General features: G+C 38.1%; 1 long non-coding RNA gene across 1 annotated transcript in view; it reads left to right on the top strand.

Moving 5' to 3' along the window:
* The first annotated feature begins 468 nt into the window (after window positions 1-468).
* LOC119868173 overlaps window positions 469-25,616 on the top strand; it is a 74,157-nt gene continuing 49,009 nt past the window's right edge. The window contains exons 1-2 of the long non-coding RNA XR_005385920.1: window positions 469-497; window positions 1,535-1,690. This is a non-coding gene — a long non-coding RNA (uncharacterized LOC119868173). The remainder of the gene's footprint in view (window positions 498-1,534; window positions 1,691-25,616) is intronic.

Raw genomic sequence — 25,616 nt, 5'->3', positions numbered from 1 at the left:
TCAATAGAGCATGTGACTCTTGATCTCAGGGTTGTGAGTTCAAGCCTCATTTGGAGCATAGAGCTTAACAAAAAATGAATATTTATGTATAAATATAACGGTAAATTTACAGGATGTAAAATAAATTTACAGGATGTTTAAAGAAGACAGCATAAGTCTGATGAAAGAAATCAAAGGAGAGCTACATAGATGAACAGATATACCATCTTGATAGAGTGAAAAATTTAACATAGTACATTTTCTCCAAATTTATATGTAGGTTTAATGTGATTCCTATCAAAATCCCAGCAAAGTTTTTTATAGATACAGACAAGATAATTCTAAATTTTATATAGAAAGGTAATGGAACAATAATAGCTAAAACAATTTTGAAAAAGAAAAATATGGTGTCAGATATTTTTTGAAGTCCTTTCAGATAATTTTTTACTGTACCATTCTTTTCTGTCCCTCTAGAGCGCCACATCTGCATGAATTGGATTTGCTGTATTACCCAACAGGTAATGGATGCTATAAGAAAATACCTATTCATCTATCTCTGAATTTACTATTTTTTAATCATCTCCAGTCTTCTATTAAGTGATCTTTTTTTGTCCAGGTATTATCTATTTTTCAGTTTTAGGGTTTCCATTGGCAAGGTTTTCTAGCAGTTGTTAGTTTTTTGTTGAAATTTCCTTTTTTTGCCTATTTATCAGAAGCATGTTTTCATTTTCTTCATTGAGTTATAGGAGTTACTGTATTCTCATATATCTTAGAATTTTTAATTGCATCATGGACATTTTATTGATATATTTCATAGACAGTAGATTGTCATGTTCCCCTAAATTGTCGATTTTTTTGCTTTAAGAAGGCAGAGAGCTTGGTTAAACTCAAATTTCAAGCTGTGTCTTCCCTGTGGTAGGCAGGTGTAGTTTCTGTCACTTCTTTTGGCCTTAGCTGTGCTCCTCGTAGTCTGCCTTGTACATGTGTAGTACATGTGTTTCCTGAATCAACCAGAAATTTGTACAATGATTATATATGCAAAATTCAGGTTTTCCCTCCTGTGGTTCTCTTTTCTGAGATTTAAACTTTCACTTTCTAGCTGCTGTGATTCCCAAAATTTTGTCTTCTGATTTATCAAGCCAGTAACTTGTGGCATCTTATCTGAGTTCTCGATGCGTAGCACTGTGCCTGAGACCTGTCCTTAGGCAGAAAGCCATAAGATTGAACACTCTTTGACATTGCCTTTTCCTGTTTTTTTTTTTTTTTGAGACACACACCACCATATCATTATTTTTAATGTCCAGCGTTTATAATATGAGGGCCAGGGCTTTCTCCTCAACTCAAGTTTATAAGTTTTCGATTGGTTTGTGAGGCCAATAGCGATACTTCTTGTCTAATTTGGTTTCTGGAAAGACTTCAGTCACTTCCTCAATGGTCATCTGATCAAATGGAATTATGTTCTTCATCTTCTCCAGCTCTTTTTCATATTCTTCAGTCCTGGCCTTTGAGAAGGACAAAAACTCAGCACAGCTTTTCACATCTTCTTTTTCCTCAGCATCCACCTGGACAGTGTATTTATCCTCTGGCACAGGAACCTTCAGGACATTAAACTTCTTCTCAAAGTCATCTACCAAACCAGCCTTTGCCACATTGGCCTATGTAAGCCCAATCGATAGCAGGTGGTTTCTCAGGAAGAGTAGCCAACCTGGAGGTAAGCATCTCATTCCAGGATTTCAGGGAGTTGGCAATGGCCTTCTGGTTTCGGGGTATGATCTCCCCAAAAGCTACACAGTCAATGGTTTTTAGAGCAAGTTTTCACCCAGCCATCTTGAGATCCTTCACCGACCCCGGCGGCCCACCGACATTGCCTTTCCTAATAAGCTATCAAGGCCTGACGCTTCTTTGTCAGAAAGTTTTTAATTAGGTATTATTTAACAGTAAAAATGTTTAAAGTAATCACTTTAATATCTTCACTCTTACTATGTACAAGGCACTTCTATAGTTAGTTCACATTTTCCTTAGCAGTGTGTCACAATTTGTTCATGTTTCTTCTTAGTCATTTAAATTATTAATAATTTAATAGTATTTAAAGCTTAAATGAATACATTGATTTTTGCTACCTTACACAGTTGATATCATTTTTATTCTTATTTTAATATTCTATATTTCATTTGTATAATTTTAAATTTGAGGTTTATACACCTACATGTGAAACTAAATAGAACTATATTGCATTTTAATTTTTACTACTAGTCTGTTTATACCCTATAGCACTATTCTTTAATCTTCATCTTCGAAATTACATAGGAGTTTTTTTCAAATACTTTAAGCACAATCTAATCCTCATGTAATTTAATGGGCATTTATGCTGATTATAAATAAATAAGCAGAGACAATGTTGACCTGGCTTTAAAATTCTATATTCATACATTTATGATCATTGTTTGCTGCAGATGACAGAAACTCAATTTCAAAATGCTTAAGCCAAACAGAATTTATTAGCTAGCATAATTTAGAACATGTTAGGATGAACTAGCTTCAAGTATGGCTCAATCCAAGATTTGATCAGTGTTATCAGATCTTTGACCCTTTGTAGCCATTAGCTCTATTTTCCTCCTTTACGTTTGGTACATTTTCAGACATGCCTTTCCCACACAAAGTTAGTGCCAAAGACAATCACATCCAGAAACTCTGGTTTGTATAAGTCTTTTAACCACCAATGTCTCCTTTTTTCCCCAAATCATCCTAGCCAAAGTAAAAGAGAGCTCTTAGCAGTCTAGTGTAGGCTGCATGCTTTTTATCAGTAAAATAATCTTTGTGGCTAGGGTTAGTGCTCTTTTGGCCATGTTGGGGTCATCATCTTATCACTGGTTTTAAAGGTTGAGGTCAACTCTGAGAAAACAGAAATTTGATCCTCAAAAGAAAATAAAGGTGAACATGTACTGGGTATAAATAATGTCTGTTACAGTATCAGATGCCTTTAGATTGAGTGCTTTCACTATTGATATGCTTTCATTGCACTTCTTTAAATGACTAAATAAATTTGGTGCTTATTTTGTGTTCCTTTTAAATTATCTTCGACCATAAATAGAGTATGTGGAATGCCCTAGTGCCATGTCACAGTATTTCTTAATTTTGTCAGTGTATTTTTCCTACCTTGAGTGTTTGGCTAAACACAGAGAACAGATTACTGTTAAAGATAGCAAAATTTAAAAAAAAAAAAAGAAAGAAAAATAAAAGCAAAATTTTCTACGAAATACTATTATTCTCAATTAAAGAAGATACATAAAAAGTAAAATTTTCTCTTGGCTTTATATATTTATAAAATTTTATACATATTTACATATAATATATGAAATAACATAAGATACGTGTATATAAAATTATAAATTATAATTATAAATATTAATTATATCCTAACTAATAGAAGATTTTGACATTCTAAATAAGTCTCCATAAATAATATAGACTCCAAATTCTCCTGATCTTAGCGCCGCCTGCAGCCCGGGGTGTGATCCTGGAGACCCGGGATCGAGTCCCACGTCGGGCGTCCTGCGTGGAGCCTGCTTCTCCCTCTGCCTGTGTCTCTGCCTCTCTCTCGCTCTCTCTGAATGAATAAATAAATAAATCTTTAAAAATAAATAAATAAATAACTTAATTCTTCCAAACATTCAAATAATTGATACCAGTTCTTCACAAAGTTTTCCAAAAGTAAGAGATGAGTGAACATTCTGTGAAGATAATATTACCCTGATATAAAACCGGAGGAAAACATCACAGAAAAAGAACACTAAAGACTAATACGTCTTATAAATATAGGTTAAAAAAAAGTTCTCAGCAAAATATTAGCAAACTGAATCAAGTAACATGTAAAAAGGACTATACATCATGACCAAATGAGATTTATCCCAGGAATGCATGGCTTGTTTAACATTTTAAAATTAATATAATATACCATATTAATGGAATAAAGGATAAAGACATATAACTGTCTCAAAAGATGCAGGCAAAGCATTAACAAAATTCAGTATCTTTTCATGATTAAAGCACTCAACAAACAGGGCACCTAGATGGCACAGTTAAGTGACTAACTTTTGCTTTCAGCTCAGGTTGTGATCTCAAGGTCTCAAGATTGAGCCCTGCATTGTCGGGCTCCACACTCAGCACAGAGTCTGCCTGAATTTCTCTCTCCCTCTGTCACTCCCCTCTCTCTCTTTCTCCATCAAATAAATAAATCTTAAAAAAAAAACCTACTCAACAAACTCAGAAAAAAGGTAACTCCTTCAACATAATAGCATTTATAAAAATTCCACTGCATAATAGACAGCATTTATAAAAATTCCACGGCTACCATAATACTTAGTTGTAAAAGGCTGATATCTTTCCTTCGAAGATAGTGATAAGATAAGGATGTTTGCTGTCACTACTTCTGTTCAACAATGTAATGCAGGGTTTAGCCAGGGCATTTAGAGGGGTAAAAAAACAAAAAGTATCAGATTAGAAATATGGAAGTAGGGACACCTGGGTGGCTCAGTGGTTGAGCATCTGCCTTTGGCTCAGGACATGATCCTGGGTTGCCGGGATCGAGTCCCGCATTGGGCTCCCTGAAGGGGAGCCTGCTTCTCCCTCTGCCTATGTCTCTGACTCTCTCTCTCTCTGTGTCTCTCATGAATAAATAAATAAATCTTTAAAAAAAACACGGAAGTAAAACTGTCTCCATTGGCAGGATGCCATGATCTTGTATATTAAATACTCTAAGAAATCCACCAAAAAAAAATAGTAGAGCTCATAAACAAGGTTCAACAAGATTGAATGATAAAAGATCAGTATATAAAAATCAATTCTATTTCTACACACTAAGAAACACTTGAAAATGAAATTAAAACAATTCCATTTATAATAGCATTAAGGAGGAAAAAAAGCCTAAGTATAAATGTAACAACGAAATGCAAGACTGGTACATTAAAACCTACAAAATATTGTTAGAATAAATGCAAGACAATTGAATAAACAACCAGTATTCATGGATCAGAAGATCTAATATTAAAAAAAAAAGACCTAATATTGTCAGATGGCAGTACTTCCCAGATTGCTTTATATATGTAGTTCTATTCTATCAAAATTTCACGTGGCCTTTTTGCAGAAATTGACAAGCTGATTCTATTATTTGTATGTGAATGCAAAGGACCTGAAGTAGTCCAAATGATCTTGACAAAGAATAAAGAGGACTCATATTTTATAATATCAAAACTTATTACAAAGCTATAGTAATCAGGATGGTATATTACTGCTATAAAGATAGACATGTACATTAGTAGAATAAAATTGAGAGTATATGAATGTACGCCTAGGTTTATAGTCAGGTTTTGACCAGGATATCAAGAAAATAAAATGGGAAAAACTAGTCTTTTCAACAGTTGGTGTTTGGCACAGCTAGATACCCACATGGAAGAGAATGAATTTGGATCCTTACCTCACATGATACCTAAAAGTTAACTCAAAATGGATTCTAGGACTAAATATAAGAGATAATATTGTAAAACTCTAAGAAGAAAAATATTTTTGGTTTAAGCAGTTGTTTCTCAGATATGACACAAAAAGCACAAGTAATAAAAGGACTTTTGATGGTGTTCAGTTTCTCTCTTTGTTACAAGTGATGCCATCAAATAAATGAAAAGATAACCCACAGAATGGGAGAAAATATTTGGAAATAATATATCTGATAAGAGACTTTTATCTAGAATATAAAAATTCTTACAACTCAATAATAAAAAGACAAATAATACATTTTAAAAATCAGCCAAAGATTTGAAAAGGTTTTCCGTCAAAGAAGATATACAGATGACCAGTAAGTACATGAAAAGATTCTCAACATCACTGATTATACGGAAAATATAAATCAGTACCACAATACCCATTAGATTGGCTATAATCAAGCAAAGACAGACGACAGCAGGTATTGCTAAAGATGTAGAGAAATTGGAGCCCTCACACATCCCTGGTAGGATTATAAAATGATACAGCCACCTTGGAAAATAGTCTGGCAGTGTACCAGCATGTAGTATGGTATTCTTGCTTCTCTATTTTATGAAGCATGACAAATTTCGTAAAGCACTTTATCTATCCAAGTTCTTATTTTGCTGAGAGTGGGTAGTTTTCTTGACTCATTGGCTAGTTGGTCTCAGTCAAATCTTGAATAGTTAATAGAAAGCAAAGCTCAATCTAATTCCAAGGGTCTAAATTAGAATATACTAGCCTACTCTAACTTCAGTGGAATAAGGTAGAATTATTTTCTTCTGCAAAATTCCCCATAGTGGTGCAAGCTGGAATTGCAGTGTGTTGAAGAAAGGCAGTGTTCCCAGCATGCACCACTACCAGAACTTTCTTACCTCTACGTCGTTCTTCTATGTTTTACTTTAACTGCTATATCCTCCCAGGATGAATGGCACACTTGCCTGCATGCTATCTATCCCTCTTTTCCCTCTTTTCCCCCCCTGGATACTACTAAATTGATCAAAGAAAATTGGGAGCATGGGCAGAAATAAAGATTAAATTACATCGATTAACTGAAAGGAAAATGTATTCATTCCTAGGGCTGTTGTGATGAAATACCACAAACAGAGTGGTTTAAAACAACCATAATGTATTCTTTCATAGTTCAGGAGGCTAGAAGTCTTAAATCAAGGTTTTGGCATGGCCGTGCTCTGTCTCAAGGCTCTAGCAAAGCATCTGTCCCATGCCTTCCTCCTAGCTTCTGGTGGTGGCTGGCAAACCTTGCTGTTCCACATCTCTGCTTTCACTTTCACAAGACATTCCCTCTCTGTTTCTGTGTCCCAAATTCCTTCTTCTTATAAGGACCTCAGTCGTGCTGAATATAGAGCCCACCCTAATCCAGTATAACTTCATCGTCATTGGAATGAACTATATCTGCAAAAATCTGTTAAGGCCACATTCTTGAATATTATTTTTTGGTGAACATGAATTTGGGGGGCTCATTATTGAACTCACCACATACAATAATAGTGCAGTACAGAAGGCTGTGTGTGTGTGTGTGTGTGTGTGTGTGCTGTAGAAGCTAGGAGCAGATTGGGAGGGAGGGATATAGGGGTATTTTTAGTATGTATATCACTGAGTACTTCCTTGGCTTCAGGCTCTGCACTGTTTGGCAAACAGTATTTCATTTAACCCTTGCAGCAAGCCTGTGCCATGGGTATTGTTCTGTCAGCTCTCCAGAGAAGATAGTTGATGTTTAGCATCAATGTTTAGCAAGGTCACACTGCTAGGGGGGTGCGACTTGGACTCCTATGATGCACTGTCTCCTTCCAAAATCTGTGAACTTAAACACTAATCTTTAGTACCTTAACACCTCTAAGGAAAAGCATGATGTTGTGGTGATGAAAGGGATGTGGGGCAAGGGGGAAGTGTAAGATGATTCAAGTTGAAGTCTGAATTGGGGGACTAGCTGATATCACTAATAAATAATAAAATGAGGGGATTGGCTGGAGGCGAGAGGTGGATTTTTCTGTGGTTTTGGTTACCAAGTAGTACGAGTGGGAAATGGTGCTCCAGATCACAATACACATTGATGTACCTTGATATAAAGAATCTGCCCCTTACACTTGAGGGTGATCACTACATGATCTGTTACTCCTCAGTTCTACACAGCATCACCAGGTAACCGGGGGCTTGTCATCTGATTGCGAGTCTGTAGTCAAGCATGAAGCCACCCACCTCAGGTGCTCCAGACTATCCCAAAAATATATCTTTTTAAATTCCGACAGTGTTTTGTTTTGCGTTGTTCACATTCATTGAAAATATCTTAATTCTAAAAGGACCAAAACAGACGTTCCTGATGTTTGTGTTTGCTTTTCTTAGTGAAGTACGTGCAGCTTCAGCAATTCGTTCATGTGGAATCAGAAGCCACTTCCTTCTTTTTAGCTCTCTTTTGGCCTTTATCTGTTCTCTGCTATATTCCAGCTGATGGTGTGCCTAGATGAGTAACTTTTCAGGTGACTTCTTCTTAAGGCTGTTTGTAAAAACTGTTGCAACAAAAGAGTACAGGATTGGCTTGGTACATTTTAAAAAAAATTACTCTCAAGATTAGATGCAGTGAGTCTAGCAAGAAAATGCTAATGGAAACATTGCACTAATTTGTCATGTTGCTTAAAACAAAAATAAACTGTAAAGTAGAGGGGAGGGGCAAGATGGCGGAAGAGCAGGGTCCCCAAATCACCTGTCTCCACCAAATTACCTAGAAAACCTTCCAATCATCCTGAAAATCTATGAATTCGGCCTGAGAATTAAAGAGAGAACACCTGGAATGCAACAGTGAGAAGAGTTCGCGCTTCTATCAAGGTAGGAAGACGGGGAAAAAGAAATAAAGAAACAAAAGGCCTCCAAGGGGGAGGGGCCCCGCGAGGAGCCGGGCTGAGGCCGGGGCGAGTGTCCCCAGGACAGGAGAGCCCCGTCCCGGAGACGCAGGAGCTGCACCGACCTTCCCGGGGGGAAAGGGGCTCCCAGGGAGGTGGAGCAGGACCCAGGAGGGAGGGGATGCCCTCGGGCTCCCCGGGACAGTAACAGACACCTGCGCGCCCAGGAGAGTGCGCCGAGCTCCCTAAGGGCTGCAGCGCGCACGGCAGGACCCGGAGCAGCTCGGAGGGGCTCGGGGGGGCTCGGGCGGCGGCTCCGCGGAGGGGGCTGCGGGGCGGGAGCGCGAATCCCACAGCGCAGGCCCCAGCACAGGGCGCCGGGACACAGCCCAGGATCCGGCCTCCCCCGGGACAGGCAGAGGCCAGGAGGGCCCAGGACAGCAAGGACGCTCCTGCCCCGGGCTGAGCAGATCAGCGCCCCGACCCGGAGCCTCCAGGCCCTGCAGACCGAGAGCTCCGGAGTTCCTGCGGGGGCTGAATCCAGGTTTCCAGAGCTGGCCCTGCCACTGGGGTTGTTCCTCCTGGGGCCTCACGGGGTACACAACCCCCACTGAGCCCTGCACCAGGCAGGGGCACAGCAGCTCCCCCAACTGCTAACACCTGAAAATCAGCACAGCAGGCCCCTCCCCCAGAACACCAGCTAGACGGACCAGTTCCAGGGGAAGTCAAGGGACTTAAAGTACACAGAATCAGAAGATACTCCCCCGTGGTTCTTTTTTTTTTTTTTTTGTTTTGTTCTGTTTTGTTTTGTTTTGCTTTTTGATTTGTTTCCTTCCCCCACCCCCCCTTTTTTCTTTCTTTTTCTTTCTCTTCTTCTTCCCCTTTTTTTTCGTTTTTTTCTTCCTTTTTCTTCTCTTTCTCTTTTCTTTCCTTCTTTCTCTCCTCTCTTTTTCTCCTTTTCCCAATACAACTTGCTTTTGGCCACTCTGCACTGAGCAAAATGACTAGAAGGAAAACCTCACCTCAAAAGAAAGAATCAGAAACAGTCCTCTCTCCCACAGAGTTACAAAATCTGGATTACAATTCAATGTCAGAAAGTCAATTCAGAAGCACTATTATACAGCTACTGGTGGCTCTAGAAAAAAGTATAAAGGACTCAAGAGACTTCATGACTGCAGAATTTAGATCCAATCAGGCAAAAATTAAAAATCAATTGAATGAGATGCAATCCAAACTAGAAGTCCTAACGACGAGGGTTAACGAGGTGGAAGAACGAGTGAGTGACATAGAAGACAAGTTGATAGCAAAGAGGGAAACTGAGGAAAAAAGAGACAAACAATTAAAAGACCATGAAGATAGATTAAGGGAAATAAACGACAGCCTGAGGAAGAAAAACCTACGTTTAATTGCTGTTCCCGAGGGTGCCGAAAGGGCCAGAGGGCCAGAATATGTATTTGAACAAATTCTAGCTGAAAACTTTCCTAATCTGGGAAGGGAAACAGGCATTCAGATCCAGGAAATAGAGAGATCCCCCCCTAAAATCAATAAAAACCGTTCAACACCTCGACATTTAATAGTGAAGCTTGCAAATTCCAAAGATAAAGAGAAGATCCTTAAAGCAGCAAGAGACAAGAAATCCCTGACTTTTATGGGGAGGAGTATTAGGGTAACAGGAGACCTCTCCACAGAGACCTGGCAGGCCAGAAAGGGCTGGCAGGATATATTCAGGGTCCTAAATGAGAAGAACATGCAACCAAGAATACTTTATCCAGCAAGGCTCTCATTCAAAATGGAAGGAAAGATAAAGAGCTTCCAAGACAGGCAGCAACTAAAAGAATATGTGACCTCCAAACCAGCTCTGCAAGAAATTTTAAGGGGGACTCTTAAAATTCCCCTTTAAGAAGAAGTTCAGTGGAGCATTCCACAAAAACAAGGACTGAATAGATATCATGATGACACTAAACTCATATCTCTCAATAGTAACTCTGAATGTGAACGGGCTTAATGACCCCATCAAAAGGCGCAGGGTTTCAGACTGGATAAAAAAGCAGGACCCATCTATTTGCTGTCTACAAGAGACTCATTTTTAGACAGAAGGACACCTACAGCCTGAAAATAAAAGGTTGGAGAACCATTTACCATTCGAATGATCCTCAAAAGAAAGCAGGGGTAGCCATCCTTATATCAGATAAACTAAAATTTACCCCAAAGACTGTAGTGAGAGATGAAGAGGGACACTATATCATACTTAAAGGATCTATTCAACAAGAGGACTTAACAATCCTCAATATATATGCCCCGAATGTGGGAGCTGCCAAATATATCAATCAATTATTAACCAAAGTGAAGAAATACTTAGATAATAATACACTTATACTTGGTGACTTCAATCTAGCTCTTTCTATACTCGATAGGTCTTCTAAGCACAACATCTCCAAAGAAACGAGAGCTTTAAATGATACACTGGACCAGATGGATTTCACAGATATCTACAGAACTTTACATCCAAACTCAACTGAATACACATTCTTCTCAAGCGCACATGGAACTTTCTCCAGAATAGACCACATATTGGGTCACAAATCGGGTCTGAACCGATACCAAAAGATTGGGATCGTCCCCTGCATATTCTCAGACCATAATGCCTTGAAATTAGAACTAAATCACAACAAGAAGTTTGGAAGGACCTCGAACACGTGGAGGTTAAGGACCATCCTGCTAAAAGATGAAAGGGTCAACCAGGAAATTAAGGAAGAATTAAAAAGATTCATGGAAACTAATGAGAATGAAGATACAACCGTTCAAAATCTTTGGGATGCAGCAAAAGCAGTCCTAAGGGGGAAATACATCGCAATACAAGCATCCATTCAAAAACTGGAAAGAACTCAAATACAAAAGCTAACCTTACACATAAAGGAGCTAGAGAAAAAACAGCAAATAGATCCTACACCCAAGAGAAGAAGGGAGTTAATAAAGATTCGAGCAGAACTCAACGAAATCGAGACCAGAAGAACTGTGGAACAGATCAACAGAACCAGGAGTTGGTTCTTTGAAAGAATTAATAAGATAGATAAACCATTAGCCAGCCTTATTAAAAAGAAGAGAGAGAAGACTCAAATTAATAAAATCATGAATGAGAAAGGAGAGATCACTACCAACACCAAGGAAAAACAAACGATTTTAAAAACATATTATGAACAGCTATACGCCAATAAATTAGGCAATCTAGAAGAAATGGACGCATTCCTGGAAAGCCACAAACTACCAAAACTGGAACAGGAAGAAATAGAAAACCTTAACAGGCCAATAACCAGGGAGGAAATTGAAGCAGTCATCAAAAACCTCCCAAGACACAAGAGTCCAGGGCCAGATGGCTTCCCAGGGGAATTCTATCAAACGTTTAAAGAAGAAACCATACCTATTCTCCTAAAGCTGTTTGGAAAGATAGAAAGAGATGGAGTACTTCCAAATTCGTTCTATGAGGCCAGCATCACCTTAATTCCAAAACCAGACAAAGACCCCACCAAAAAGGAGAATTACAGACCAATATCCCTGATGAACATGGATGCAAAAATTCTCAACAAGATACTAGCCAATAGGATCCAACAGTACATTAAGAAAATTATTCACCATGACCAAGTAGGATTTATCCCTGGGACACAAGGCTGGTTCAACACCCGTAAAACAATCAATGTGATTCATCATATCAGCAGGAGAAAAACCAAGAACCATATGATCCTCTCATTAGATGCAGAGAAAGCATTTGACAAACTACAGCATCCATTCCTGATCAAAACTCTTCAGAGTGTAGGGATAGAGGGAACATTCCTCCACATCTTAAAAGCCATCTATGAAAAGCCCACAGCAAATCTCATTCTCAATGGGGAAGCACTGGGAGCCTTTCCCCTAAAATCAGGAACAAGACAGGGATGTCCACTCTCACCACTGCTATTCAACATAGTACTGGAAGTCCTAGCCTAAGCAATCAGACAACAAAAAGACATTAAAGGCATTCAAATTGGCAAAGAAGAAGTCAAACTCTCCCTCTTCGCCGATGACATGATACTCTACATAGAAAACCCAAAAGTGTCCACCCCGAGATTGCTAGAACTCATACAGCAATTCGGTAGCGTGGGAGGATACAAAATCAATGCCCAGAAATCAGTGGCATTTCTATACACTAACAATGAGACTGAAGAAAGAGAAATTAAGGAGTCAATCCCATTTATAATTGCACCCAAAAGCATAAGATACCTAGGAATAAACCTAACCAAAGATGTAAAGGATCTATACCCTCAAAACTATAGAACACTTCTGAAAGAAATTGAGAAAGACACAAAGAGATGGAAAAATATTCCATGCTCATGGATTGGAAGAATTAATATTGTGAAAATGTCAATGTTACCCAGGGCAATATACACGTTTAATGCAATCCCTATCAAAATACCATGGACTTTCTTCAGAGAGTTAGAACAAATTATTTTAAGATTTGTGTGGAATCAGAAAAGACCCCGAATAGCCAGGGGAATTTTAAAAAAGAAAACCATATCTGGGGGCATCACAATGCCAGATTTCAGGTTGTACTACAAAGCTGTGGTCATCAAGACAGTGTGGTACTGGCACAAAAACAGACACATAGATCAGTGGAACAGAATAGAGAAACCAGAAGTTGACCCTGAACTTTATGGTCAACTAATATTCGATAAAGGAGGAAAGACTATCCATTGGAAGAAAGACAGTCTCTTCAATAAATGGTGCTGGGAAAATTGGACATCCACATGCAGAAGAATGAAACTAGACCACTCTCTTGCACCATACACAAAGATAAACTCAAAATGGATGAAAGATCTAAATGTGAGACAAGATTCCATCAAAATCCTAGAGAAGAACACAGGCAACACCCTTTTTGAACTCGGCCACAGTAACTTCTTGCAAGATACATCCACGAAGGCAAAAGAAACAAAAGCAAAAATGAACTATTGGGACTTCATCAAGATAAGAAGCTTTTGCACAGCAAAGGATACAGTCAACAAAACTAAAAGACAACCTACAGAATGGGAGAAGATATTTGCAAATGATGTATCAGATAAAGGGCTAGTTTCCAAGATCTACAAAGAACTTATTAAACTCAACACCAAAGAAACAAACAATCCAATCATGAAATGGGCAAAAGACATGAAGAGAAATCTCACAGAGGAAGACATAGACATGGCCAACATGCATATGAGAAAATGCTCCGCATCACTTGCCATCAGGGAAATACAAATCAAAACCACAATGAGATACCACCTCACACCAGTGAGAATGGGGAAAATTAGCAAGGCAGGAAACAACACATGTTGGAGAGGATGCGGAGAAAAGGGAACCCTCTTACACTGTTGGTGGGAATGTGAACTGGGGAAAACTGTGTGGAGGTTCCTCAAAGAGTTAAAAATAGACCTGCCCTACGACCCAGCAATTGCACTGCTGGGGATTTACCCCAAAGATACAAATGCAATGAAACGCCGGGACACCTGCACCCCGATGTTTATAGCAGCAATGGCCACGATAGCCAAACTGTGGAAGGAGCCTCGGTGTCCAACGAAAGATGAGTGGATAAAGAAGATGTGGTTTATGTATACAATGGAATATTACTCAGCTATTAGAAATGACAAATACCCACCATTTGCTTCAACGTGGATGGAACTGGAGGGTATTATGCTGAGTGAAGTAAGTCAGTCGGAGAAGGACAAACATTATATGTTCTCATTCATTTGGGGAATATAAATAATAGTGAAAGGGAATATAAGGGAAGGGAGAAGAAATGTGTGGGCAATATCAGAAAGGGAGACAGAACGTAAAGACTGCTAACTCTGGGAAACGAACTAGGGGTGGTAGAAGGGGAGGAGGGCGGGAGGTGGGAGTGAATGGGTGACGGGCACTGGGGATTATTCTGTATGTTAGTAAATTGAACACCAATAAAAAATAAATTAAAAAAATAAATAAATAAACTGTAAAGTATCCTTAACAACTATGAAAATTATAGATGATGGATTTTTTTTTCATTTTTGCAAATATACCCAATTTTTCTTGGTGGTACTTATATTTTATTGTATAAAATAGGTTTAATGTCAACTATTGGATCATATTAAAGGCAGTATTTGAGAATGTAAAATTGCTTGCAATTCAGAATATTGAGTCCCTTATTTTTATGTTTTTATTTAAGTTCCAATTAACGTACAGCATTATATTAGTTTCAGGTGTACAACATAGCAGTTCAATACTTCCATACAACACCCGGTGCTCATCACAAGTGCCCTCCTTCATCCCCATCACCTATTTCACCCATCCCCTCACACCCTCCCCTCTGGTGACCATCAGTGTGCTCTAGAGTTAAGACTCTGTTTCTTGGTTTGCCTCTCTTTCTCTCTCTCTCTCTCCTTTGCTTATTTGTTTTGCTTCTTAAATTCCACATATGAGTGCAATCCTATGGTATTTGTCTTTTAAGTGAGATTCCCCTAGTTAAAAAAGGCAAGAATATTATTTTTCATATGAAATAGATTTCAGATAATGGCCATTTTATTTACGATTCCTAATTATGTATATGATATAATTCAGGAATTTGTTTTGGTGGCAGAACTAAATATTAAGCAAACATTGATTATTCACATTCTATCCTTTTGGAGGAGGTAGGTTTGAAAAAAAGCTATTTTCCATAGATGTGACTATAGAGTTTATCTTTTTCCTGATAGTCTCTGCTTATTTCTTTTTTTCTGCTTATTTCTTAATATGTCTTATTTGCTACATTCTTTTTTTTTTAATTACTAATTTACATTGAGCTCCTGCAGAAAAGATAGTTGTAGTTATTTTCCAAACATGAATAGTAAAAGCAATTTGCAGCAGCTAGGAACCGTATCAAATAAGTGTGCTGTCTCTAAAATGAGTGTGTAAAATGATTGGAATTTCTTTTCATAGAAAATAAGATTTCATTGAGCCTGATATGTATCAGTTTATAAACTTGCTTAAAAAGAGTTTGACATATTGGTTTATACATTTTTAGTAATTCTATACAAATTTGTGAATTTCTTTAAAGATATATTTATGTGATTGTTATTTTTTTACCAGTACCTCAGAAAATCTTGAGACTCATATTGAATATGTAATCTTACAAGTGGTGACATTTAGAAATAGATTTTTAAACTGAATATTTTCATTGTATAAGAATATAATCGATCAGGCTCCTACATTTTGGTTGTGTATGCAAACAACTATGAAGTAAAATACAGTTGAGAATAGTTAATAATTCCAAATATAGGGATCCCTGGGTGGTGCAGCGGTTTGGCGCCTGCCTTTGGCCCAGGGCGCGATCCTGGAGACCCGGGATCGAATCCTACAACGGGCTCCCGGTGCATGGAGCCTGCTTCTCCCTCTGCCTGTGTCTCTGTCTCTCTCTCGCTCTCTCTGTGACTATCATAAATAAAAAAAAAATTAATTCCAAATATGAAGCTAATTAAAATATTATGGCAAGTTTATTTTCATCATCTGGAATTCTGTTTAATCAGCGGAAGAATTGTAGACATGAGAATAAATAATATGATGTTAATTAATACAGGGAATAGCTTCCAACTACACAATTTATAGGCAGAAATTTTCTTCCCATTATTAGAAATTTTTGAGAAGGACTCATACTGTATTCCAGGGTATAGGATGTTTTCCCTCTGAACTTTCTTGAGTCGCTCTTTTTCCTTTACATGGTGATGGAGATGGGAAGGTGAGTCTTAGCATTCCTTCAGCCAGGTGCAGCCCATATTTCCCCCAGAAAATGTTCTTCATTCACCCCTAAAACATTTTATTGAGAGACACTGTGCTAGGTGCTCCACATCCATACCCAGATGAATATTAGCAAGTCCTAACTCTTAGTGTTCACAGATGGAGGGAGTAGGTTATGATGATAATTCTAATTATGTGCCAGGCACTGTTCAGAGCATCTGAGCAAGGTCCCAGTGAGCACAAATAGGAAAGTGCTTAATTCTTCCATCAGAGACATGGTATAACTCGGTAGGTGAGAGTTGGAGTTTTGAAGTCAGAAGTATTCAGGTTTGAATCTTATTCCTATCACTGTCTACATAAAAACACACAAGACCCAGAATCTCCTTGGGCTTCCTCTTCCCCATTCCTAATATGTAGCTATTATGACTAAATATGTCATATGACTGTTCTGAGGATTGAATAAATCCAGGTCAGGTAGTGTTTGGGACAGCACCCAACATAAGGCAAGTGTTCAAAATTAATAGCTACTTTTATTGAGACTGTTTTTACCAGCTCTCTCAAAGACATCTTGTACTTCACGCAGTGACACTGCAATTAACTCCTCAATCACTGCCCTTTCCAGTTCAACCCCAGGGGAACTAGACAGCACCCCACTCCACCAACACCACATCACCTGCTCATTGAAAAACACTTTTGTTCTATCTTGAATATGTGAGATGAAGACCAAGACCCAGCAGCTAGTACCTAATCAGATTACTGAATTATTTTTCACTTTTCCTGGGGATGAAAGTATATATACCAACAAATTCCTAGATTTCAGGGCTCCCCAAAACTTTCTTGTGAAGATCATGTAGCAAACATTTTAGGCTTTGTGGGCCGTAAAGTCTATGTCATGGCTTTCTGTTGTAATGCACAATGCATCAGAGACAATATGTAAAGAAATGAATTTGGCTATTTTTTCATAAAACTTTATAGAAAAAAGTTGGCTGACCCTTATTGGAGAGCATATATAATGGTTGTACACTATTTATTTGTTAAACTAAGCTGTAAACTCATTGAGGCCTCACTGAGGCCAAGTCTTACCTTTATAAAATGTGTACACACATACATATTTGTGATTCAGTAAATATTTTTGGAATAAATAAGTCATTGATTCAGAAATAGTATTAAATAGCTCAATAAAATTTGTCTTGATAAATTATGTATATATACACATACACATAGTATAGTTATCTTTGCCTATATAAAACTCTGTAATAGGTTGAACTTACTATATAGTTTTCAAAAACAACGAAGGACAACTGAAAAGTAAATGACCCTTTGATATTAATGTTCATTGAAAGATATATTAAAATTGTTAGTGTATGTGCATATGTGTCCATGTATTGGAGTAAGATGGGGTGGGGGGGGGAAAGGTTTATTTATATGATCAAGACACTAAGCTAATACGGGTATTGACAGAGCATTAGATTGTGTTCTGAATTTGCAGGCAGCTAAAAACAAAACGTAATATACAATAGAATATAGAATCTGATCAAAAGAAACATAACCTTTTTTCATAAGGCGAAAACCTTTCTGGTACTAAAAGAACTAAAATATGAGTCCTTATACAAGCAATATTAAGCAACATAATAGAGTGTATTTCCAGTAATGGCTGTAGAAAAAGTGCAGTGTTCTCATTTCACTGTTTTATGTATGGATATGTATGGATAGTTGACTAAAGCCAAAGACATGGTGTTAAAACATACTTCATTAAAAATAGGGTTTTTGGAGACCTTTATTTCAGAATTGTTTATATCCCATATTTTATAAATAACAAAGATCTCAAAAGATAGGCCAAATATTGTGGATCATCATTAATCCTCATATGTCCAGGTCTTGAAGAGACCATCAACTTATTAGTTAATGATTTAAAGCCTTTCACCTAGACAGTAATTATGACAAAATTCCATTATATATATATATGTATGTATCAAAGCACTTTTTTATGTACTATATCTCATTAGACCTCTCAATAATTGTGGATAAGCATTATTTGCAGCATATTATAAATGAAGAAATTACAGTGATGAGAAGTGAAATGTGAGAGCCCTAGGTAAAGGGCAGAATAAAGGTTAGCATCTGCAGAGACTTGTCACTAAGGTCTAAAATTTGCAATGTTTTAAAAAGAGTAAGCCATTTAAAAACAAAAACTGGAAACTCAGTCTATAAAAGAAAGAGCTGTTCTGCTTAAATGCGAATGGAATGGGTCCAGATACCAACTTTGTTAGATGTTCCACTACACTTTAGTGTTCTTCCAGAATGGCCCTTAAAACCACCACAAAGCACTAAGGATCCTTGCTGCTCACTTTGAAAACCACTGGTATGTATCAGTGAAGATGCAACAGCTTTCACTTAGGAGATAGGTGAACACAACTTTTAAACATATTTTTGTGGGACTTAGGGTATTGTTTGCTTTGCTTTTTAGTATAAGATCCTAAAGGATTAAAATGCGTGGTCTCAGTCTACAAATGTGCTCAATGTTATGTCTTAGGGAAGGGCTTGCCTCCTCCTGAAGGGACAATCCCTCTGTGTGTGCTGTCCGCTTTAGCTACTACAAAGTAAGCTCCAGAGCAAATACTCTCTCTTCTTTTTTCACCATCGATATGCCTCATACCTTGTATAGTAATTGGTGTAATACACATTTGTGCCTATTACTATATCTGTATGTTTGTGTAGACAGACACGGGTGCATGCATACTATATCTCTTGGCTTATGTCAGAAAACTTAAGAACCGAAGCCCTTTTCCATGGCCCTGTGATATTTTAACTAAATAGCTTTTAAAGGATGATGGCATCCCAAGCTGCAGTGATACCTTTCCATTTCAGGAAAAAAGTACCAGGTCATCAGGTTATCATGCAGAAAAGACAGAGAAATTATTCCTAGTCTCTGTAGAAATCAAAACTGCTGAATATAACATCCCATATGGAGTATGTATAATAAGCCTATAATGTACTCACCGAGCTTGAAATTGCATTCATTTGGAGCATTAATTTTCCAGAATTGTTTCCAGTAGTTCTAACATTAATAAAAGCACATTACCTGTTTTAATAATTGGGGAGGAAAGAAGAATTATTCTGACTCCTGGTTTACACATGGAGAGTGTGAGCACTGTGGAGCATATAAGTGAATCTCTGCTCATGCTCGCTCTCTCTCTCTCAAATAAATAAGATCTTTAAAAATGTGTGCTTTAAGAGTATGTTATGATTTTTGAATCTTAAATTGAAGCTGTTTAGATGACCTCTTCTGTTTCCAGAAACCTGCTTGATGACCTTGCTGGAGAGTGGAGGTCAACAAAAACCCAAAACACAGTAGAAGGAGATAGATTCTAAGTACACAGAAGACAGCCAGCTTCTGTGAAGCCAAGACAATAGATAGATTGTAGGAAGACATAAGGGATAGACCTCAGAGTCCCAAAAAATTAGTGCTTAAAAATGGAGCTGGAATACGTAATGGTCAGCATCAGTCTAAATCCAACTAGTGTCTCGTAACATTTTTCAAAAGTGGGAGAGGTAGAGAAGTGTTTGATTTGCAGAGGGCTTCCTGTTAGAATGCATCCTGAGTTAACAGAGAGGCTGTAATGATATCAAGAAAGGAAGTAATTAAACAGTGGGATTTGATCAGTTAAAACGAAGGCAAAAAAATTATTATGAAAAAAAACTTTAATGGGTAGTTCTTATTGGTTCAGGAATCTAATCTCAGCCTACTCAGTCATGAAATATCTCTTTGGTCTTCCTAATGAAACTCTCACTGTAATGACTTTCTTTTCCTCACACAAAAAAAAAAATCTTTGTGAATATTGTGTTAGATACGCTTAACTGTATTTCTTATTCATTTAAGCTTCACTAACGTCATTAAACCTGAGATGTACTTTCTCTAAGTAAAAGAATTACATATTCAGAACAGAAATTTCCTTTTCCCCTATTACTGTCATTTCTTCTTCATAGCTTCAAACAGACTTCCCTTCCTCTTGATGGTAGTGGTTCATGAAGGGATTCAGTGATCTATAATTACCCTCAAATGATAGCAGAATTTTGTGTGCATATGCATTTTCCCCTTTGGGAAGAAAGTTCATCACATTCTCAAGATTGTAAAAGGGTACCATGACCTGGAAAAGATTAAGAATCTTTTTTCTGTAGCATTTTTTAAGAGTCTCCTGAGACAACATGGTGGAATCACTTCCATTTGTTTTCACTACATCCATTTCCCATGTGCTTGGCTTTCCTCAAGTCCTAAAGTATTACAGGATCTCTGCTAGGTTTCCTTTTGAAAAACTTTGTTCTTGAGTGTTGCTTCACTATAAGGTGTCTGCTGCTGTGAAAATGACTTAAAATGTTATTTGTGCTATTTTTAAAAAGTTATCTGAGTATTAAAGAATTAAACTCCTAAATCATGTTTCAAATAGTAGTCTTTCTGAAGGGAACATTTCATAGGTAGAAACTTCTTATCTCTACTGCTGAGGGCAGACTTTTACCTTTTAAACAAAAGTAAATATTATCAGCCTTATCTATGCTCTGCTTTGTGTTAAAGTTCTTTTTTTTTAAGATTTTATTTATTCATGAGAGACAGAGAGAGAGAGGCAGAGACACAGGCAGAGAGAGAAGCAGGCTCCTCAGGGAGTCTGACGTGGGACTCGATCCTCGGTCTCCAGGGTCACACCCTGGGCCAAAGGCGGCGCTAAACCACTGAGCCACCGGGGCTGCCCCATGCTTTGTGTTAAAGTTCTAATAAACTATCCTTATCCACTATTTAGTCAGGTCTAAGTGTAATATGAATTCCTGGAACAAGGTCACTTGATTAGCAGTTAAATAAAATTCAAGGGTACTCCAACTTCAATTTTACTCATGTGTACAAGCCATTTTTAATGTTCAGTCTTTATTCTCTGTTAAAGGATAAAGAACTCCTTTAGATATTTTTTCCCAAGAAGCCGTAATTGTCGTGTTCCATTTTCTACTTTTTCAGTGAATAACCATGTCATACAGTGTATGATCTAAATGAAATACAAACACAAAGAAATTTACAGCTACATCAGAGCTTTTCCCATTTGTAAAGCATAATAACCAGTTCTTTTTTATGAGTATTTATCAAATGCCTATTATGTGAAAAATTTTCAAGGTTCAATGAGATAAATGATGTGAATGTTTTATAACCTAGTAAAGCCATTTAAATATAAAAATTAGATTAGGTAAAGAAGAAATGGTATTTAATAAGTGTTGCTGGAGCCACATCTAGATTCCCTTTACCAAGCCAGTCCAGCCACCCCCTGGCTGCTGTTGTGTTGGCTGCTACAGCTCCCATTCACTTGTTCAGAAATTTGCTCCAGCCCCAAAAGCCTAGGAAGATGTGCCTTTGTTTCTCAAAATGGTCCTTGGTCATTGTCTTACTATAATGTGGATATAAACACTCAGGCTCCTTGCTTCAAGGTGGGAAAAACTCAGTGGTGCAATTTATGCTCCAGAACTCCCTGTAGGGTCAGGCTGAGGCAAGATTCCTCCTGAAAATGTATCTTTGTTTAGGTCTTTCCTATGCCCCATCTTGCTCCCTTCACTCCCTTACAGGTTTCTCCTGAGAACGTGCCATTGGGAAATCAGCTACCAAAGAATCTTCATCTTAGGCTCTGGTTCTAGGGAACCTGATTTTAGAATATAAATAGTGTTTGGGGATGTGTTCTTTTATCAAATACTCCTTTTACTATATAATTATACAATCACCAAACTATAGAGTTGCCAAAGACTAGAATTTTTCATCTTTGCCTCTTACAACTGGGTAGTGAGTCCCAGGAAGTGACTTAAAGGCCAAAAATCAGTTTGGAACAGAACCTAAGCACAGGTCTTCCAGTTTACACATGATGACTAGAGTTAAGAGTATTTTTCCTTGGGGCAATCTGGGTGGCTCAGTGGTTTAGTGCCGCCTTCAGTCCAGGGCATGATCCCAGGGACCCTTTTATGAACCTGTGACTGAAGGGAATGGCTCTTTATATAAATATAAGTGAATCTGTTGAATATTCATTCAGCAAAGGACTAGGAAACAAGGTCAAACCATTCACATTTGCAGTGTTTAGTAGTGCTCCTGAAAACCCATCTCATTAATTGTTGGCAGCACTCTGCTTCTCCCTGTCCCAAATAAAGATCTCCTTCTATCAGCCTCAGAAATTTTTAATTTTTTCTAAGACTAAAAGGTATTCTTTGAATGAAGACCAATTTCCTACATAATGTGAGAGTACAGAGTCCTGTAGAAATGCAATTATTTGTAAACAACATGCCTATTTATGTAGTAGTACACAACCTTTAAAATTTGTCCATTTCCTGCAATCTTTATAAATTTTTTTATTCGAGCATAGTTGGCATGCAATGTTATATTATTTTCAGGTGTACAGCATAGTGATTCAACATCTCTCTAAGTTCTGCTATGCTCACCACATGTGTAGCAACCATCTGTCACCATACATTGCTTTTACACTATCATTGACCATATTCCTTTTTCTGTGCCTTTTATTCCCATAGCTTCTTCATTTTGTAACAGGAAGCCTGTATATGCCACTCTCTTTCACCCAATACCCATCCTCCCACCCTTTTCCCTTCTGTGATCCTTCTTGAAACCACTTTAGAAATATGTAGAATGTTGCTGGTATAGATACCTATTAATGTCACATTTGTTTCCTAAATAAGTGTATAAGCCAAATAAGCAAAAACTCAAGATGTTTGGCCTTGTAGTGTACAGATACTGAAAGAGAAAACCCTTTTACCTCTTACGGGGCAATGTTTCCATGCCCTCAGGATCTCCTAAAATAGATCTGGGCTGCATCTTAATGTTCTGAGTATTAGAGAGTCTTTTGATAAAGCAGTCTGTAATGGCAATGGTTAAGGGCTAAATTTCTGCCCCTGTTCTGTAAATGTGAGCATGTGATTGGGGTCTTAAAGAATCACAGAGGGTGCTCTTGGGCAGAGAGCCAAAGTGCCTTTAGAATAGCTAAAGACCTCAAGAGGCCAACAGACTCTGTGAAAAGGCTTGCCAGCAGGGGGAGCTCTTAAAAGCAGGCCTGGAGAAGAAGAAAAAGGAAATCAAGGGGAGGAGAGAAGGTGCTTTCTAATTTCGTGCAAAGCATACATTTATGGAAAGCCATAAAAGCAAATCAGAGTAGGCTGGCAAGTTCTAAGGATATAAAAAATGCTCAGTAGTCCTTCTTCATAGAACAATGGCAGAGAATCAGATGTTAGAATTCCCAGAATGCCCTGAGCTCACATTAAAGCAAAGCTAGTCTGCTTGAACTGAGTAAAAGGAGTAGGGAATTGAAACTTTAGAATTGCTATGATTTTATAGTTTCCCTTCAAGTGAAATGCCAAAATGATTGGATATTCCTTTACGGGAGGAGTTTTCTTCAGAATCTGTAGCTAGCTCAGTCAAAGCCCTGTTTCTCTTTTGCTTCATCTCACACACTTATGTGGTTTCCTTTAATAAACTCAAGTTCATAGGTATCAGATGTTAATCATAACATATTAGGTTTCTGTGAACTAGGTAAAATCAGTTACCATATCAAAAATACAAATTCTGCAGGTCTTATAGCATAGAATCATGACTACCTAGGTATTAGTAGCAAACATTTCAAAGTTTCTGAAGCTTATGGAGTGAGGTGATTTTCTTTTTGAAGGGGGATATAAAAAATTAACAGGATTGAGACTTCCAGGCAAGATGGTAGAGTAGGAAGATCCTAAGCTCACTTTGTCCCATGGATACAACTAGATGACACCCATATCAGTGTAAATAACCCAGAAAATGACCTGAAGACTGGCAGAACAGACTCTCCAGAGCTAAATGTAGAGAAGAGGCCACATCAGAGATGGTAGGAAGGTTGGAGATGCAGTCGGAGCTCAATGGACCCACGGGACAGTCCGAGGGAGGGAGGAAGGCCACAGACATAGAAAAGGGAAGGAAATAGACACCACAGGCATGGGGAGCCCACAGGGAAGATGAAACCCATAACATTTTGCTTTGAATTTCAGAGGGGCTGAATTTCATGAATTCTTAAAATTAGTGGAGCTTAACACCTGGAACTTTAAAAATCACCTGCCTCGGGATGCCTGGGAGGCTCAGTGGTTCTGATGCCTTCTGCCTTCAGCTCAGAGCATGGTCCCGGAGTCCTGGGATCAAGTCCTGCATCAGGCTCCCCACCAGGGGCCTGCTTCTCCCTCTGCGTATGTCATTGCCTCTCTCTCTGTGTCTCTCATAAATAAATAAATAAATAAATAAATAAATAAATAAATAAATAAAATCTTAAACAAAAAAATCACCTGGCTCCCCTGTGGGAGATCCTGAAGGAGAGGGTGCCCACCCTTAAAGAGCACAACAAACCTCCCCATGGAGGTACAGCTTAGAAGCAGCAGTTTGAGAAATGCCTGGCATATACAGGAGAGAGATTTGTTTACTGATCTCAGAGCATGTACTAGAGGTGCAGTGATCTCTAAGAGACTATACATTAGAGGAAGCAGAAGACCTAATCAGCCACCTGGAGAACAGAGTAATGGAAAGCAATCAAGCTGAACAGGAGAGAGACAACAATAATAAATGAAAATAGACTAAGGCAATTCATTGACACCATCGAGTATGATAATCTATGCTAGGAACCCCAGACAGAGAAGGGAGACAAAAGGAGGCAGAAAATGTATTTAAAGAAATAATAGCTGGAAACTATCTGAATCTGGGGAAGGTAATAAAAATCCAGATCCTAGGGGATCCCTGGGTGGCGCAGCGGTTTAGCGCCTGCCTTTGGCCCAGGGCGCGATCCTGGAGACCCAGGATCGAATCCCACGTCAGGCTCCCGGTGCATGGAGCCTCCTTCTCCCTCTGCCTATGTCTCTGCCTCTCTCTCTCTCTCTCTCTCTGTCTCTCTGTGACTATCATAAATAAATGAAAAAAAAATTTTTTAAAAAAATCCAGATCCTAGAGGCCCAGAGAGCTTTCAATAAAATCAACCCAAGGAGGTCCACACCAAGACACACAGACTTGGCAAAAAGTATTGATAAAGAGAGAATGTTAATATCAGCAAGAGAAAAGAGTTTTATATATAAGGGAAATCATGAGGCCATCACCTGAATTTTCAGCAGAAATTATGTAGGCCAGAAGTAAGTGGCATGATATATTCAAAGTGCTGAAAGAAAAAAAAAAAACTTGCAACCAAGAATACTCTATTCAGCAAGGCTATCATTCAGAATAGAAGAAGAGATAAAGGAAAAATCTCCACAAAATATTAGTAAATTGAATCCAACAGTACATTAAATCATTCACCACAATCCAGTGGGCTTTATTATTGGAATGCAAGTGTGGTTCAGTAGTGACAAATCAATCAATCAATGTGATACATCACACCAATCAGATAAAGCATAGAAACACCATATGATCATTTCAATAGATGGAGAAAATAATCATTTGAATACAACATGCGTTCATAATAAAAACCCTCAATAAAGGTTCAAAGGGAATAT

The sequence above is a fragment of the Canis lupus genome, chromosome X (genome assembly GCF_011100685.1).
Source record: "Canis lupus familiaris isolate Mischka breed German Shepherd chromosome X, alternate assembly UU_Cfam_GSD_1.0, whole genome shotgun sequence".
Taxonomy (NCBI): Eukaryota; Metazoa; Chordata; class Mammalia; order Carnivora; family Canidae; genus Canis; species Canis lupus.
Note: the sequence above shows the minus strand (reverse complement) of the source record. Positions and strands in the feature narration are given on the sequence as shown.